A 20,117-nucleotide genomic window follows, 5' to 3' on the forward strand; every position below is an offset into this window, starting at 1 on the left:
AAAGTTGGAAATTTTGAATGACATTGTTCCATGTGGAAAATTTTGGTCACAACTGAGCGAATAGAAAGAAGTCAACTGAGAGAAGATGAAAAGAAAGTCAGAGATTTTAGTTAGTATTTGACTCTTATTTCAGCTGTTTTGAATAAATTCCTACATCTCTATGATTTCTATGGTTTATTTGATCCTTGAGATTACCTGCTATCTCAAGAGTTTGGGGTGATTTGTGTTTGCTTTGTTGTTTTCATTTTTTAGTTCAGTATATAGGTATTCTTTTGTCTTCCCAGCATTCATACCTATTCCTGACACTTGAAGATTTGTTTGGGAAAAGTAGACTTTGTCCACTGGAGCTGGATAGAACATATTGACTCATGCTAAACCAAACAATTCATTTCATATTCTTGTCAATAGTGATTGGAATAAGGATAAACTATTTACCCTGAGCCATTACAATTTGTTCCAATCATTTCTATGGGGCCAGAACAATCCACAAGCCACTGCAATGCTGGAGAAAAAGCCTTCCTTCTTCATTTGGATAAGGATAAATATATACCCTTTATACTTATTAAGAGCTATAATGTATGTATAAGAGAATATAGCCTTAAGATGAAATAGACACAATGCAATGGGAGGAAGGAGAGAGAGAGAGAGAGAGAGAGAGAGATCGACCTTGATGACATTGTAGAGTTGATAGATCAAAGCTTACCTTTGTCCTGCTTTGCATTTTCAAATTTATAGATCCTTTAATTGATACTATTGTTTAGCCCAGTTTGTATGAGGCTTTCTTTTACTTGCAATATAACAAACACTGATGATATTTAGTCCTCAGTGGATTACACTGCTTTGCAGCAAAACCAACAAAATGCCCAGGCATTCCACAAGGATTTTACATAAGTGGGATTTTGTGTCACTTAGATCTGGCACTCTTGAGCAGAGATAATTTACAACAAGGCAGTACACAATGACAAGGGAACTGATGGTCAAGGTAATGCTTCTTGAAAAGGGTAGGGTCGTGGCACACACTAAGCTCCATACGGAGTCTCACTTACCTTGGCTGTTTCCTTCGTGAAGTGGAATTGTCAACTGCTGACCCCATGAATTATGATATGGGGCAATATAGGAAGATGAGCACTTCTCTAAAATTAACTAGACATCTTAAGAAAGCCAGCATTAAAGTACAGACTCCTAGACTCACTTATTCAGGGGAGAAAAAAATATTAATAAAGCGATCAGAAAAAATAATAAAAATGAGTATATGTAATATCTTTGGAAATATAAATTTGGAAACATGAAAAGATAACATAGGCTTTTATGGGAAGAGATGCTTCAAGAATTAGAGAGTAAGATAAGAAAAAGAAAAGGAAATTAAAACAATGGTGTATCCATCAGACTCAGCCCTTTTTGTCTTCATAGAACCTACTTTTTCCTGAGCTTCCACTAATTATCCTCATCCTGCCGTCGTGGTCTTGAGCTATTCCTGTTTTTTTTTTGTTTGTTTGTTTTGTTTTGTTTTAGTGTAAGCATTCAGTGGTCCCGAATGCTTCTTGGTAGTGCTGGGTGCCCCTTGCTGGTCTTGAGTGCCTTGGGTAACTCTGATAGTTTCTGATGTTCCTCAGCACGCTTGTTGGTCCTGAGCACACCCATGTGTTCCGAAGTTCAGCCTGGTGATCCTGACAGCCCACTGCTGATCCTCTGCCCCTTCTGTTGGTCCTGATAGAGCCCTGGTGTACCTGAGTGCCTCCTCGTGGTCCTGTGCACCTGCCGTTTTTGTTTGTTTGTTTGTTTGTTTGTTTTCTCAGTGATTCCCATGATCCTGGGCAATACCTGTTCCTCGGTGGTCCACATGGCCCAGGTCACCTGCTGATTATCCAGGGCTTCCCCTGGCAATACTGACAGCACCCTGATTGTCCTGAGTAAGTTCTGGTCATCCAGAGTGTCCCCTGGTTGTCCTGAGTGCCTTGGTGATACTGAGGTACCCCTGGCAGTCTTGAATGACCCCAGGTCATCCTAGGCACCCCGGGTGTTCCTGACCTCTGTGGAGGTCTGAAGTTCCCCCTTGTGTGCCTGAATGCTGTCTGGTTTTCCTGGCATTCCCTGAGTGTCCTGAGAGCCCCTGGTGGACATGGGCTCTTACTGGTGGTCCTGAGGGCATCTAATGTTGCAGATCAGACTCTAGTGGGTCTAAGTGCCCCGTGGTGATAATGAGTGACCTCTGCTGCTCCTGATAGACCCCTGGTGATCCTGAAAATGTTCTGATGATACTAGGCTTCTACTGTAGGTCCTCAGAGCACCATGGTGGTCATGAGTGGACTTCCGTGGTCCTAAAGGTAATTTCCTGGTAATTAATGACCCCTTGTGGTTCTGTTTCTGAGTGATTCATGTGTTTTCCTGGACATTCTGTGCCCCTAGTGATCCTGAGAATGCCCTGGTTGCCCCAAGTGCCTTGTCTTTACACTCAGTGCCTCCTGATTGTCCTGAGTGACCCTGGTAAATGTGCAGGCCCCTTGGGGGTCCTGAGTTCCCTGTGATGCTTTTGAATGGACCGTGACACTTTTGAACATCCCTGCTGTTCTTCAGTACCCACTAGTGTTTCTGTGAGTGCTTCAGTAATTTTAAGTGCCATGTGGTTGTACTGAGTACCTGGGAAATGGTGATGAAGTTGTGGTTGTCTTCTGTTCACCGTTGGTCCTCCCGAGAAGCTCTGGGTGGTTCTGACTACCCAACTCATGGTTCTGGGTAGCCGTCATGGTCCAAAGTCAATTCGGGTGGTACTGATAGCCTCTGAAAGTCCTGAGATTCAGTAGAACTATTAAGGTATTGAATTGCATGATTGTGGGGATAGCAAGTCTGAAATTTGCAGGGTAAGCTGATGGGCTGGAAACTCAGGCAGGACTTGATACAACAGTCTTGAAATAGAACTCTTCCTCTTAGGGAAACCTCAGTTTTATTCTTAAGGCCTTCAGCTGCTCAAATGAGGCAGCTGGACCCACACTGTCCAGGGTAATCTCCTATATGTCAAGTCAACTGATTGTAGATTTTAACATCTCCGATGTATGTTTTCCAACACCAACAAGCATGTCTCCAATTCTCAGCAGACACTTCCTACAAATTTAACTTGATTCTGACACTGTCTACCTTGAGATAGTGTCAGAGCCCACAGGTTAAGGACTGAGTCCCACAAGACTGTCCCCACTTCATATGCCAATCTTAAGTCTAGATTGTTACCTGTACTTTTGGACTGACTGGCTGTAAAGCAGAGGTTCCCATGAATCCTTCCTCAGGTTTCATTAATTTGCTAGAGCAGCACACAGAACTTGGGTAGCCAATTTACTTATCAGATCTCTGGTTTATTACAAAGGATATTACAGGATACCAATGAACACCAGATGAAGAGGTACGGAAGGTGAGGTCCACAAGGACCTCAAACACAACAACTTCTGTTCATGTAGAGTTTGGGGTGAGCCACCCTCCCAGCACGTGCATGCCTTCTGATTTACCAACGTGGAAGCTCTCTAAATTCCCTAGTTCAGGGATCTTTCTTTATGTATGTTTCGCCACATAAGTAAGGTTGATAAGATTTTTAGCTATTGGTGGCTGAACTCAATTCCCAGTCTCGCCCCCTTCCTCTTCCTCAGAGGTGGGGAGGGGGACTGTAAGTTCCAACCCTCCAATCATGTGGTTGTTTTCCCTGTCAACCAGCCTCCATCCTTAGGTTGCTTGGGCTTTCCAAGTCACCTCATTAACATAAACTCAGGTGTTGAAGGGGACTTTTATGACTAACAGGACACCCATTTCACCTTTTTGACTGTGGAGGTATACCATGAACTGAAGGAAAAAAAAAAAAAAAATACAACAAAGATGCTTTTACTGACTTAGAATTTCCCAAGGGTTCTGGGAGCCATGATCCAGGAACTATGGAGAAAAACACAAATATATATTTATTATAAATCACAATATCACAAGTGTGTCTATAAATACCTTCATAATAACACTTAGCTAGTTTAATTAAATAACTTGCTACTAGAGCCTAGCTAAATTGCACATAAAACTAATCATCACACTTGGTAAAAAAAAAAAAAAAAAAAGCAGATTTTATTCAGTTGAAGACTTAATTAGTGATTTAAAGTAAATGGCTGAAAATTTCACAGAATTTCTAAAGATATGGCTGTTCTTCAAATTGAATATATCCACATGGTGCCAACAGGATAAAAATAAAGCAAATTATCAATTACTAGAATGCAATAATGACAAGAACAGCAAATGCCGGGAACTAATTTTAAATGCAAAAATGAGCTATTGCAGGTTTTGAGAAGAGTAGTGACAGATTTCACATATGTTTTAATAAGACTACATGGTACTTGTGTTTTGAACAGATAGTAGAGAGTTATCCAACTGATGGTGGGTGGAGTAGCAGTAGGTGATGTGAGTAGTGGGTGGATTATGCATATATTTTGCACGTAACAAGATTTCCTGATGCCTTGACTGTAGTTTATGAGGAAAAAGAGGGGAGTCAAGAATGAATCCAAGTTTACTGATTAGAACAACTGGCAGGATGCAGGGAGCATCAGAGCCATGGGTAGAGAGGGTTTTACTGCAAAGACCAGGATTTCCATTTGGGCAATGTTAAACATGAACTTTTCTGTCTCCCCAGGACTAATCATGAATTTTGTTTGCTTTTGTTTTTTAAGTCATTGTAAAAGACATGAAAAATATTTGACATTATAAAATTTAGAAGCTGGGGCCATACTTTAATATAAGTTGATAATTGTATTCTAAATACAATGCCATTAAATTTATTAATATTCAATCTCAAAATTGAATGCTATTGGCAGTTATCCTGAAGGACAATTTACTTAGGCTTTAATCAATTGGATCATTATCAGGTCACCTGCTGTAAATTTTTGAATAACAACAGGATAAAAAAATATAAACCCTTTTCAAAGGTCAGCGAATAAATGATGTTAGTCTTTCCCTAAATTCTGTTTGGAAAGAATTTTCACTCTCTCTAACAACATACCACATAGGGTAGTGTTGTGTGTGTATGTCACAGTGGGTGCTGAAAAAAGAGTGTAAATTTTATAATACCTTCATCAGAGCAGAACTAGTTTTTAACCTGCCAGAGCCGGGTAATGCAGTTTTGACAGCATCAATTTAAAATCTTTTTTTTTTTTTTTTTTAATTTTGTATTATTATATGTTTTAAATGAGAGTAAAATGTTATTCTCTCTGCTTATGTAATTATATTTTTACTCTAATCTGTTTCTTCTTTCTTAAATTTGGTCTACTAGGCTCATATTAATATTTGGAGGAAAGCTTAAATAACTTATATTTTCTTCACTTAAATAATTTATATTCTCTTCACTAAGTGCATTTAAGACCATAAATTTTCTTTAACAATGGCATTTAAAATATACTCTGGGAGGGGGAATGGAGGAGTATCTCTGAAAATCCTCTTCTCCATAAAACCAATAAAACCCAAGAAAGGATTGTCTAAATCAACTTTTTTCAGAACTCTGGAAATTAACCAAAGTCTTGCAACAACCCAGGGAGTGTTTGTTCAAGAAAAGCTGAATCTTGGACTAAAACAGTGCTTTTCATGCTGTTTTAATTTGCCCTGTCTCCATCTCCCTCAACTCAGCTACATAGCGACATTGAAAACCAAGAGTACACAATCACCATGCAATCCAGGAGCCTGGCAGACACTGCAGGGGGCAGAACATGGTAGGATATCTTCCAATTTCCCCATTCCCAGATAATTGGCTTTATTTGATCTGTCTAGAAGTCCTTTTGAAAATAAAGACAATCAAGTCTGGTCTTTATATAACCCGAGTCAGAACCTGTCCAATTAAAATATAATTTTCCCAGGAGGCATTTGTCAAAAACAATCAATAGCAATTGGTTAACATCCCAATTTTCTGAGGCAACAGTTATAGTTTTGTCAAACAAGAAACTGACCCCCCAAAAATTAAAATGAAAACCTTAGGGATGTTCTGTCCATAGGGGGCTTTGAAAATCTCTAATCTATTCCTGCATTTGCAAAGCTTTGATGAATTCCTGGACTGGTCACACATAAGCATAGGTTATGCTGGGGACCATGTGCATGTCCAGGAAAGACCTGCAAAGCCACTAAGCTCTCAACACTGGATGACCTATAAGCAGAAAGTGAAGACTAAGCCAACCTTGTGAAGTGATTGGGCCTTGAAGGTGTCCTCAACTCAACTCAACACATACACAGAGCTCTTGGCAAAGCAGGAGACATATTGGTTCCAAGAACTAGAGGAAATGTCTTTCAGTCATTAGCTGACCAATAAGGAAAGCACTGAGACTTCAGTTGCCACACACAACAGAAAACATTAATAAATTAGATCAGCAGAGTCACTACACAAACATCACGAATAAGAACAGCAACAACAAAAACAAATAGTAACAACAAAAAGCACAGAGGGATTCTGAACTCCAGACTCACCACATTATATTACTTAAAATGCACAGTTTTTAATAAAACATTATGAAACATGCAAATAGATAAGAAATTATGGTCCATACATAAGAAAACACATATCAATAAAAGCTGTTGCTAAGTAAACTAAACATTGGACTTCCTAGACAAAGACATTTCAATCGGGTATTTTAAATATGTTCACATAACTAAAAAAAGTCATGTTTATAGAATGAAAGTGAAGCTGGAGAATGATGTCTCACCAAATACAGAATATCAATAAAGACATAAAGATTAGTAAAATAAAATAAAATAGAGTTCTGAGTTAAAAGGGATAATAACTGAAATAAAAAATAAAAAATTACTTGACTTATCAGGGGACCACTTCATAGATTGTGTAGATGTCTGACCACTGTGCTGTTCACCTGAAGCTGAAGTAGAATAATATAGAATGTCAATTATAATTTTATATATATATATATATATATATATGTGTGTATATATGTATATATACATATATATAAATATATATACACATATATATGCGTACATATATATGATTGTATTATGTCTATATATCATCACAGCATAAAGTATAGCATAGGGAATATAGTCAATGGTATAGTAACAACTATATATGATGTCAGAGCGGTAGTAGATTGGGGTAGTTATCACTTTGTGAGGAGTGTAAATGTCTAATTATTATGTTCTGTACTCCTGAAACTAATATAATTTTAAAAACTGGTTTTAAAAAAGTCACTTGAAATATTTAAAAGTAGATTTGAGCTAGTGGAATAAACAGTTGCCAAATTTAAAGATTAGTCAATTGAGATTACCCAGTCTGAGGAATAAAAAGAAAAGAGAATAAAGAAAAATGTCAAAATTATCTACAGCGTAGTCATTAAAAACATGAATTCTGAAGGTACACATTCATAGATTTGAATTTTAGCTCTATTAATGACTAGCAATGTGACCTTGGCCAAATGACTTCTTTGTATAACAGTTTCTTCACCTTTTTTGGATCATTAGATATGTCACCCACCTTAGATGTAATATCATTAAATGTTTAATATATGTAAAGCAGTACTTACAAGCATTGTAAGTTCTTTATATGATTACCATATTGTTTTAGGTGTTTGCCATATGAACAGGATAAAAATTGTATCTACTAATGTTTCATTTACTTTCTTAAGTTTACATGTTTTGAAAAAATCTGAGTCCCTTTTTAATGTTGGCTTTAGCTTATTCACAATGATTGTATTTACAGATGTGTGTAGGCCTCTCTCTCTCTCTCTCTGTCTCTCAACAAGGATGCAGATATGTTGACTGTATATTTTTCCCCTAATTTTATGGCGTTAATTTGACTTTTTTATCCTAATATCTTTTTTTCACTTGTTTAGGAATTATACATAATTTTCTTTGCTTCAGGAAATGGGCACTATCTATTCAATTTAATGTCTATCGTGTAAATATTTTGTACAACATAAATATATCCTGGTGCTTATTTCTAGTTTTGGTAAATTAATGAAATGCAAGTCACCCAATTAGCAAAAGACTTTTTAATCCACCTCAGCTTCACCCCATCTGCTACCAGTTAAGTAGGCAGTTTTCATGCAAGTCAATCTTATCATGACCTCAACAGGAGAATTTTTTATTCATACACTGAGACTTAAAGTTCATCCAGTCTTCTGAAATACAAATATCTATGAAGGAAAATGCTTGTTTGAATGACTCTAAAAAGAGAAATAAGCATTTTCATTAAACTGAGCGAAATAGTTTAACATTCATTTCTCAAATACAATAAATAAAAGCTATTTTTACTTGTCTTGATCAAAATATGTGAACTTCTATATTTCATATTGAATGACTACTTAAAATGATGAAGAGATTGTCACTTAGAGGGTAGTTAAAAGGAATGTTAGAAGATGATACATTTCAAACACTAAAATTTTATTTCCATGTACCATAAATGCAAAATGACTTGCAAAGTGACCTTTTGTACTTCTTTGGGATTCAATATTTTAAAGTTGTAGTAATTTGAGATACACTGAAAAATGAGCATATTATGTGGACAAGTGTATTTATTTTTATTTGGTTCTATCTGGTTTTCTCTGTTTTTATAAATAAATATTTATATTTTTTCAAATTAGTTTTTGCTTATAAGTTAAATTTGTCACTGCTTTTACAAGAAAATCATTTGAAATTTCAGCATGTGTTTTCATAACAGATAATAGTGTATAAAACGACACCAAAAAATGAACAGAATTATGACTTTACCATGTCTTATCACACTATGGAGCAGTCTGTTGCTCAGATCAGGTCTTAAGGAAAAATAACAAGGTGGTAAACTTATATACTCTGTTTCTCAACCTTCGTAGTCCATCCTGAATTATCTTAAGGCCTCATATGATAAGTGTATGAGATCTTATGTTTTCTCACTTAACTGATTTCCCCACCTGCCTGAGGGTCTTATACTCAGTGTTCCTACTTCATCAAAACTTAACTGTTACCAGGCTAATGTGTGTAAAACAAGAGTAATTTGTCCATCCATTTTAAAGAAAAATAATGCTCAGTGGCCTCAAGATCGGCTTAAATGATTTTCATTTCAACGATATTAAATATATGTAAATATAAAACTAAATATAAAATATGCTAATAATTTATACAACATAAATCACATTTAACTAAAAAGAAACTGCAAATCAATATAATTTTAATATTAAGTTCTTGTATAGCAAAAATTTCTGGAACTCTCTGAAATTAATTGCTTCTCTTAATATTAATACAATACTTATACAGAAAACTTCATTAAGTTTGACGTAACTATACAACTTATGTCAGGCAATTACACATTTTCAAAATTTTCAGTTATTTATCATAATTCATTAATTAAGACTACTCTGGTTTTCTTTTTCCATTAACTCAAGCAAGATGGTACTGCTTAGTGTCACTTTACTGTAAATGTAGACAAATACCTCCACAACTCCTCAGGAGATTATGTCAGGAATTGATATGAGGTTGCAACATAGATAACCTAGAATAATTATTTTGGTCTTGGATTACATTGAAATGAAAATAGAAGATGAAAAAAAATCACACAATTCACAGATAATTCCATCTGAAGTTCTGTCTTCTGACAACTGGTGGTTGATAGGCTTGGTTTGAGACATACTGACTCATCCCATAGATCTATGAAACTTCCTTGTGGATTTGAGTTCTGTCATTTCTTAGTTGTGTTATGTTATGGAATATGTCAAACCTCTTTCCCTTTGCAAAATGTGGAAAATAATAACTGTCTTTAAGATTTCTATGTAGGGTTATTAGTGAGTACATATATATATATATATATATATATATATATATATATATATATACACACACACACATATGTATATATATACATGTATATAAGTGTATATAGGTATATGTATATATGCATATATATGTATATGCATATGCATATGTATATAGGTATATGTATGTACATATGTATATTATATATGTATATATACCCTGTATAATGTTTGTCTAATGTATGTGTAATGTATATACACCCTGTTTCCCCAAAAATAAGACCTAGCCTAGTCTTATTTTACTATAAGACCCAGTTTTATATAACAACATAAGACTGAATCTTATGTTAATTTTTCCTCCAAAAGATGCATTAGAGCTGATTGTCCTGCTAGGTCTTATTTTTGGGGAAATGCGATACATCCTCTAGAAGACATTATATATGTATATGGTAGACTAAAAATACAATGCAAAACTAAAAGGCTATAAAGTTAAAGAAAATGGAACACACACACACACTCACACACACACACACACACACACACATGATCATTTCTGGTGGGTATATGTGTATAGTATCTGGTACAACGTATATCGTCTCTAGAACAAAGCAGCACTTGACAAATTTTAGGCACTATTGTTGTTATTACCACATAAAAATGAAAACTATTTTGTTGATTAGATAAGTATTCATCCAACAATATTATCTTGCAAAGGTTTGTCCCTTTCAAGGAACAAAATACCATAATAGACTTAAAATATGAGAATCCTTAAAAAGGTCCTCTCTACATAATCTGATATGAAGATCCAGTGAGGAGATGTTTTATTTAGGGATGTATTTAGTGCCATTTCTATCATAGTAGAGCAATTGTGTTTATTTAACATAGAGCTAGTTCACTGGCTACAGTAAATCTATGCATTTGAGTGTTGGTGCTCCTTTTTTTAAATGATGCAATTTTTATACCAATGAATGTTCAATTGTTATTGTGATAATAGGAGATTATATTAAAGAGTGAAATTTCTTTTATTATTTTTGGCATTTACAACTGGTCACTAATTACCTACATGAATTTACATTTTGTTGTACATCAAAAAGTGCTGTGACTTTATTTGCAGGACTCTTATCCCCATTTCAATTCTACATGCCTGGCTTCAAATACACATGGTTCACAATGCCATCAATTGGCTCTATCTCCAAATAATAATTCTCAGTCTTACTTGTTTTAATGTGTACCTCTTGATTTAATCTGATTTGAAGTAAACTGCTATGAAATATGTATTTAATTGAGCATCTCTATAGAGATTGAGAGGTAATTAAATTACATGTAAGCTGATAACTTTTTTGGTCTAGATTCCTATATTTTAAAAGACTGAGAAGAAGTTTGGGGATTGATTGTAGACTTCAGAGTAACATAACTCACTCATGTTTGAGCTATCAAAATTAAAAATCTAAGAGAGTCTATGGAATCACAGGCCTGCTTGTTCAGACCACCTTTGCCCCCAAAAAACTAGATAATATGAAGGAAAATACACACTTTTAAAAAAGTCTGCCTAAAAGCATCAGAACTTTTAAAAAGCAGTCAGAACCTTATGGGATATAATTCTGGAGAAAAGGAAAGACTGGACATGGGAGTGCAACATTTGGTATCTATTTTCTCCTTGACAAAATTACCAAATCAAAAAAAATGGAGGAGGAGAGAGTGAGAAATCAAGATTCAAAGAGCTAGCAGGACAAACATTGAAATTCAGGGCCTGCAAAAAGGAAGGGACCCTCGTAAATTAAACAAGTTTCAATTGGCTTTGAAAGCCAGTTCCTTAGCTGTACATAGAACCATCAACAGGGATTCAAATCATTTTGTACTCTCGTTGCATTAATATAAGCTGCTTCTAGCTTTAGTGTCAGACATAAGTAAAATACATTCTCTCATGGAATAGCTCAATTTCAACATTTTAAAATGTTGCTGTAATTTGTCACATAACATGATAAAAGTCTAAGAAACAATAGTTAATTTTTAAAAGATTGGACCGAAAACCTGGAGAAAAATCAGATAATAGACTGGGATTTCAAATATGTATGACTAATATTTCCAAGAATGTTTAAAATATAGAAAATGTGAGCAGAGAACTTGGAAATACAAATAAATAATTTAATGACAATTTCAGAGATAAAGGAAAACTTCACTAAGTAAAATTAAAACTCCAAGTATTAGTTTAAGCACACTGAACAGATACTTAATGAATCAAAAGTTTTCTTTCTTTTTTTTTTTTTTTTTAAATTGTGTGTTCATCACCCAGAGTCACTTCTTCCATCACCATATATTCGATCCCCCTTACCCTCACCTCCACCCCCACCCCCCTTACCCTCTGGCAACCACTAAACTATTGTCCGTGTCTATGAGTTTCTGTTTCTCATTTGTTTGTCTTGTTCTTTTGTTGTTTTTGGTTTATATACCACATATCAGTGAAATCACATGGTTCTCTGCTTTTTCTGTCTGACTTGTTTCGCTCAGCATTACTCTCTCAAGATCCATCCATGTTGTCACAAATGTTCCTATATCATCTTTTCTCACTGCCGAATAGTATTCCATTGTGTATATGTACCACAACTTCTTTATCCATTCATCTATCGAAGGACATTTTAGTTGTTTCCATGTCTTGGCCACCGTAAACAAAGCTGCAATGAACATTGGCGCACACGTGTCTTTATCTCTAAATGTTTTCAGATTTTTTGGGTAGATACCCAGGAGAGGGATTGCTGGGTCATACGGCAATTCTATTCGTAATTCTTTGAGGAACCTCCACACTGCCTTCCATAACGGCTGCACCAGTCTGCATTCCCACCAACAGTGTATGAGGGTTCCTTTTTCTCCACAGCCTCTCCAACATTTGTTTCTATTTGTCTTGTTGATGATAGCCATTCTGACTGGGGTGAGGTGATATCTCATTGTGGTTTTGATTTGCATTTCTCTGATGATTAGTGATGTTGAGCATTTTTTCATATGTTTATTTGCCATTTGTATGTCCTCTTTGGAGAAATGTCTCTTCAAGTCCTCTGCCCATTTTTCAATTGGGTTGTTTGTTTTTTTGTTGTTGAGTTGCATGAGTTCCTTGTATATTCTGGATACTAGCCCCTTATCGGAGGCACTGTTTGCAAAAATCTTCTCCCATTCAGTTGGTGGCCTCTTTATTTTGTCAATGGTTTCTTTCGCTGTGCAGAAGCTTTTAAGTTTCATATAGTCCCATTTGTTTATTTTAGCTTTTACTTCCATTGCCTTTGGAGTCAAGTTCATAAAATGCTCTTTGAACCCAAGGTCCATAAGTTTAGTACCTATGTTTTCTTCTATGCAGTTTATTGTGTCAGGTCTTATGCTTAAGTCTTTGATCCATTTTGAATTAACTTTGGTACATGGTGACAAATAGCAGTCCAGTTTCATTCTTTTGCACGTGGCTATCCAATTCTCCCAGCACCATTTATTGAAGAGGCTGTCTTTGCTCCATTGTATGTTTTTAGCTTCTTTGTCAAAAATTATCTGTCCATATTTATGTGGTTTTATTTCTGGGTTCTCAATTCTATTCCATTGGTCTATGTGTCTGTTTTTCTGCCAATACCATGCTGTTTTGATTATTGTGGCCCTGTAGTACAGGCCAAAGTCAGGAAGTGTGATACCTCCATTATAGTTCTTTTTTCTTAAGATTGCTTTGGCTATTCGGGGTCTTTTGTGGTTCCAAACAAATCTGATGATTTTTTGTTCTATTTCTTTAAAATATACCATTGGGATTTTGATGGGGATTGCATTGAATCTGTATATTGCTTTGGGTAATATGGCCATTTTAACTATGTTGATTCTTCCAATCCATGAGCACGGAATGTCTTTCCATTTCTTTGTGTCTTCTTCAATTTCTTTCAAAAATGTCTTATAGTTTTCAGCATATAGGTCTTTCACATCCTTGGTTAAGTTTATTCCTAGGTATTTTATTCTTTTTGCTGCAATTGCAAAAGGAATTGTTTTTTGTATTTCTTTTTCTGAGATTTCATTGTTAGTATATAGGAAGGCAATGGACTTTTGTGCGTTGATTTTGTAGCCAGCAACTTTACTGTATTCGTTGATTGTTTCTAATAGCTTTTTGGTGGAGTCTTTAGGGTTTTCTATATATAGCATCATGTCATCTGCAAAGAGTGATAATTTAACTTCTTCATTCCCAATTTGGATGCCTTTTATTTCTTTCTCTTGCCTGATTGCTCTGGCAAGGACTTCCAACACTATGTTGAAAAGCAGAGGTGATAGGGGACAGCCCTGTCGTGTTCCTGAACGTAGAGCAAAGGGCTTCAGTTTTTCTCCATTAATTATGAGATTAGCAGAGGGCTTGTCATATATGGCCTTTATTATGTTAAGGTATTTTCCTTCTATACCCATTTTATTAAGTGTTTTAATCATAAATGGATGTTGTATCTTGTCAAATGCTTTTTCTGCATCAATTGATATAATCATATGATTTTTGTCCTTTATTTTGTTTATGTGATGTATCATATTGATGGATTTTCGTATGTTGAACCATCCTTGTGCCCCGGGGATGAACCCCACTTGGTCGTGATGAATAATCTTTTTAATGCATTGTTGTATTCGATTTGCTAGAATTTTATTTAGGATTTTTGCATCGGTATTCATTAGAGATATTGGTCTGTAGTTTTCTTTTTTTGTGCTGTCCTTACCAGGTTTTGGTATCAGGGTAATGTTGGCCTCATAAAATGAGTTAGGGAGTACTGTCTCTTCTTCAATTTTTTGGAAGAGTTTGTGCAGAATTGGTATTAGATCCTCTTTGAAGGTTTCGTAGAATTCACTAGTGAAGCCATCTGGTCCCGGACTTTTGCTTTTGGGAAGGTTTTGGATGACTGATTCAATTTCGTTACTGGTGATCGGTCTGTTTAGATTTTCCAGTTCTTCATGGTTTAGCCTTGGAAGGCTATATGTTTCTAAGAACTTGTCCATTTCTTCTAGGTTGTTGAATTTGGTGGCATATAGTCCTTCATAGTATTCTTGGATGATCCTTTGTATTTCTGTGGTGTCCGTGATAACTTCCCCTTTTACGTTTCTGATTTTGTTAATCAGTGTCTTCTCTCTTTTTATCTTAGTAAGTCTAGCCAAGGGTTTGTCAATTTTGTTAATCTTTTCAAAGAACCAGCTCTTTGTCACATTAATTTTTTCTATTGTCTTTTTGTTCTCTATTTCATTTAGTTCTGCTCTAATTTTTATTATTTCCTTTCTTCTGCTGACCTTGGGTTTTACTTGTTCTTCTTTTTCTAGTTCTTTAAGGTGTAACATGAGGTTATTTATTTGAGAGTTTTCTTGTTTCTTGAGATAGGCCTGTAGTGAGATAAATTTCCCTCTTAAAACTGCTTTCGCTGCATCCCAAAAATTTTGGTAGGATGTATTTTCATTGTCATTTGTTTCTATGTATCTTTTGATCTCTTCTCTAATTTCTTCTTTGACCCAGTCCTTCTTTAAAAGTATGTTGTTTAATCTCCATGTATTTGTGTTTTTTCCCGCTTTCTTTTTACAGTTGATATCCAATTTCAAAGCCTTGTGATCAGAGAATATGCATGGTATGATTTCAATCTTCTTAAATTTGTTGAGACTGATTTTATGTCCCAATATATGGTCTATCCTTGAGAATGTTCCGTGTACACTAGAAAAGAATGTATAGTCTGATGTTTTAGGATGAAGTGCTCTATAAATGTCAATTATGTCCATTTCATCTAATGTGTCATTTAGGGCTACTATTTCGTTATTTATTTTCTGTTTGGATGATCTATCCATAGCTGTCAATGATGTATTTAAGTCCCCTAGTATAATTGTGTTTTGGTCAATTTCTCCCTTTAGTTCTGTTAGTAGTTGCTTGGTGTATTTCGGTGCTCCCTGATTGGGGGCATAAATATTGATGACTGTTATGTCTTCTTGTTGTACAGTCCCCTTCACCATTATGAAATGTCCATCTTTATCTCTTGTTATCTTTTTCACCTTGAAGTCTGTTTCATCTGATATCATTATGGCTACACCTGATTTTCTCTGGGTACCATTTGCTTGGAGTGTCAATTTCCACCCTTTCACTTTGAGTCTATGCTTGTCCTTGTAGCTGAGATGTGTCTCTTGTAGACAGCATATGGTTGGGTTTAGTTTTTTGATCCAATCTGCTACTCTGTGCCTTTTTATTGGTGAGTTCAGTCCATTTACATTTAGGGTGATTATTGACATGTGAGGATTTCCTGTCATTCTATCTTTAGTTTTCTGGTAAAGCTGTGTCTCCATTGTTTCTTTGCCTTTTGGTTGTTGTCTATTATTTCTGTGTGGTGGTATTCTATGATGTTTCCCTCTGTTTCTTCTTTTATTTCAGTATATATTTCAATTCTGGATTTATTTTGAGTGGTTACCCTTAAGTTTATGTAAAAGAAAGTTTGATATTTAGAGTATTCCATTTTCTTCAGCACGCTTACTTTCTCCATTCCCATATTCCGGTTCAGGCCTTTACTCTCCCCCTTTTTGAGTTTTGTTTGCCACAAATTGTCCCTGTTGATGGTGGTCGAATAGCCTCCTTTAGTATTTCTTGTAGTGCAGGTCGTGTATTAGAAAATTCCCTCAGCTTCTGTATGTCTGGAAAGGTCTTTATTCCACCTTCATATCTAAAGGATATCTTTGCTGGATATATTATTCTTGGCTCATGATTTCTCTCTTTCAATAGTTTGAATATTTGGTTCCACTCCCTCCTGGCTTGTAGAGTTTCTGCTGAAAAATCTGATGATAATCTAATGGGCTTTCCTTTGTATGTTACCGTCTTCTTTTCCCTGGCTGCCTTGAGGATTCTTTCTTTGTCGTTGATTTTAGACAGCTTCAATACAATGTGCCTTGGAGAAGGCCTGTTTGGATTGAGGTAACTAGGTGTTCTATTTGCTTCTTGGATTCGAGGGTCCAGTTCTGTCCACAAATTTGGGAAGTTCTCATCGACAATTTGTTTGAATATATTCTCTGTTCCCTTCTCTCTTTCTTCTCCTTCTGGTATGCCCATTATTCTTATATTGTTCTTTCTGATGGAGTCAGAAAGTTCTTGTAGAGTTCTTTCATTTCTTTTAAGTCTCAAGTCTCTTTCTTCTTCTATCTGTGTCATTTCCAGGTTTCTATCTTCGATGTCACTGATTCTTTCCTCCATCTGGTCAACTCTACTACCTAAGCTGGTTATTTCATTCTTAATTTCTTCTATTGAGTTCTTAATCTCCAGAAATTCTATTTGGTTCTTTTTTAAGATTTCAATCTCTTTCGTAAAATGCTCATACTGTTCTTTGATTGAGTTTCTGAGTTCATTTAACTGCCTATCTGTGTTTTCTTGTATCTCGTTGAGTTTTTTCAGAACTGCAATCTTGAATTCTCTGTCATTTAAGTCACATATTTCTGTATCTTTAAGTCCCTTCTCTGGAGATTTTTCACTTTCTTTCTGAGCTATCTTGTTGCCTTGGTTATTCATGGCGATTACTGGTTTACTATTTCTCTTCCTAGACATCTACAGGAGTGACTTCTGCAACAGGTTGATAGGAAGCGGTCTTTCTTTTGTTTGCCAGTACTTGTTGGTAGAATGTTTTATTATTTCTCCAACTGCAACTTATTTTTCTTCTCCCACACGGTAGTGCTATTTTCTCTGCACTATTCCAACTTCTCACACAATGGGGGGATTCCCTGGGAGACGGGCTTCTCCTCTATTTATAGTTCGTCTAGGTCACAGGGCTCAGTGTCCCGGGGGGTATTCAAAAGAAAGATCTAGATATCATAGAAAGAAAGAAGTTTGGAAATTAGAGGGAAAAAAATTAGATGTAAGAGTCACGGAATGAGAGAACAGGATAGTTGTAGACTGCATGAGGAGATAATACAGAACATCATACTTCTGAAAGTATGAGGGAAGGAGAAATTTCCATATTTTTATATTAAACACTGAATTAGTTTGTATTAATGAAGTTAGCTATACATTTTTGCAACAGATATTCTACTCCTATAGCAAAGATGTTTTCCATTAAACAACAGCATCAGAGATATCTGCATTAAAACACAGTCACATGTGGCTTTGTGGTTATTTCCATTCTCTCCCCTTCCTTCTCTCTCTCTTACACACTCTAACACAACTGTGTGCAAAACCACTCATGCTTTAGATACATGAGTTTGAGAAGGTCCATTGTTGTGAAGCCATGCCTTAGCTCACCACCAGAATGAGCAGAGGACTCTAAATCCATTTCCAGTCCTGCAGCGTTCCTGGATAGTGATAGCCAAATATATAAGATACATAAAGCTTTTCACTAAACAGAAAAACTGGAACCCATAACACCTGTTCAGAATTTTCACATTTGATTTAACAAAAGGAAAAACTAGTAAAAATCTCTTGCACCAGGAAACCCCAACTGTTACAATGAAGAGCTTTCTTCTACTGGCCCATTGTTTCCCTATGAGGCCATAGGCGTTTAAGATGAAAGATGACTTATATACTTATAAATTTTATTTGCCTATAACCCTTTGGTCAAAACTTTTCATAGTCATTTTAGCTATATCTCTAGTAATGTAGTTATCCATTTTCTTTTTGAAAACATGAAAATAAGCACTGAATTTTTTTGCTGAACTATGAATTCTAGGCCCAATATCACTCTTAATCTTTGTGTGCCCTTGAACAAGTCACTTAATAGATCTGGGCCAAAATTTTTTTCATTTGTAATAGCAAAGAGTTCCTTCCAGTTTTTAAATTGTATCACCATCAGGAAAATTGTGTGCTTGTTTTCTGCCCTTTCAGCAAATTGCTTTGTATAGTGTTCTATATTCACTTGTAATTTAGATGTTTGTTGTGATTAAATTGAACACTTAATGTTTCAATTCAACTTGGAAAGATATAAATTATAAAATGAAGGAAGCCACTTAATAAAAAATAAAGAAGCAAAACAAATCATCCTTCGGATGACTATTTGTATCATCTATAATTAGTTATATGAGTGATAGTGCAATATGCACACAGTGCATTAACTCTGGGTAAACTAAGTTTAGCAAAATCAAAATTTTGTTTTGTAATCTGACAACTGCTACAGTGCTGAGCAAAAGATGTTGCCTGGAGACAAATTACAGCATTTGAAGTTTGATATTGTCTATGATATTGTCTAAAATGAAAGAACATTATATACCAAGCTTATTATTGCAGTGATGGCTTCCTGCTTTCTGAATCAAATTAGGATTATAGCTGAAACCAAAACTAATAAAAGAGACCTTTATGTTTTCATAAAATAGCTACTAATGTATACCCAATAGTAATAAAAATGAAAAAAAATTCTGGTAAAATTTGTAAAATATAAACTATCATTCAACAAAAATCCAATAAGGCCTGAAAGTTCCTACCTCTGAAAATATAAAGAAAAAAGAAAAGCTAGAAATTACTCAGCTGTCAAGCACTGTGACTTTGGATATCAAGTTTTGAGGCATACTGTTATTTTTGACAACTGTATTATGCAAAGTATTAGACTCGTTTTGAATTTGAGAACATTTATTTTGATCTGATACCTCAAGTTGAACCATTCACTTCTACTTCAACAAACTGGAAAATATTTAATTATTTATTAATTATTCTAGTAAAAGCTCAGCTTTTGATGAAATTTAAGCACAGGAGAGAAGGAGAAAAACAAACAACAGCAACAACAAGAATGTTATAACAATCTCAAGAGCATAATTGTATTTGTTTTGTTTTGAATATTATTGTTTGAATAGCTGTTTTTGTTTTGAGTATTATTAAGTGTGTTTCTTCTTGGAAGCTTGCCTTACTCTTTTAATGCTAGTTCAATACAGGTCATGAATGGTTCCTAAGAGTTTTATGCCACGGTAGCAATAGAATCTCCAAAATAAAACAAGAAAAGATGAAGAATTTGAAATATGAAAGTATGTATAAAAGAACAGCTCACTAAAACTATTGATCACCCATTATGAGTTTGTTTTATACACAATAATCTGTATATAAATAACAAAAACAACATTTGAGAGATAGGGTTATGTTACTTAAAATGTGCTTGAGAAAGATTTGAATGTGTTTTATAATTCTGTGACAGTTATGTTTTTACTATTTCAACAAAACTGTGTTAGCACCCATTATGTACACAGAACTTATAAAACACTGACTGAGAGCCTAAATTTTCTAAAAGAGTTAATAAGTAAATTATTTGAGGGCTATGAATAATTGAATAATGACTTTAAACAAAATGGTATTTTGGAGTTAAAATAGCTTAGTCAATTTTGAGAATACCGATGCCATATAATCATATTGAAGGAAATGAGTCAAGTCTTGTTATAATTTTATTTTTATGAATAACAGAATAATAAAGAATCCTA

This window comes from Rhinolophus sinicus, chromosome 3 (assembly GCF_057876585.1).
Source record: "Rhinolophus sinicus isolate RSI-liver-muscle chromosome 3, RSI-T2T, whole genome shotgun sequence".
Taxonomy (NCBI): domain Eukaryota; kingdom Metazoa; phylum Chordata; class Mammalia; order Chiroptera; family Rhinolophidae; genus Rhinolophus; species Rhinolophus sinicus.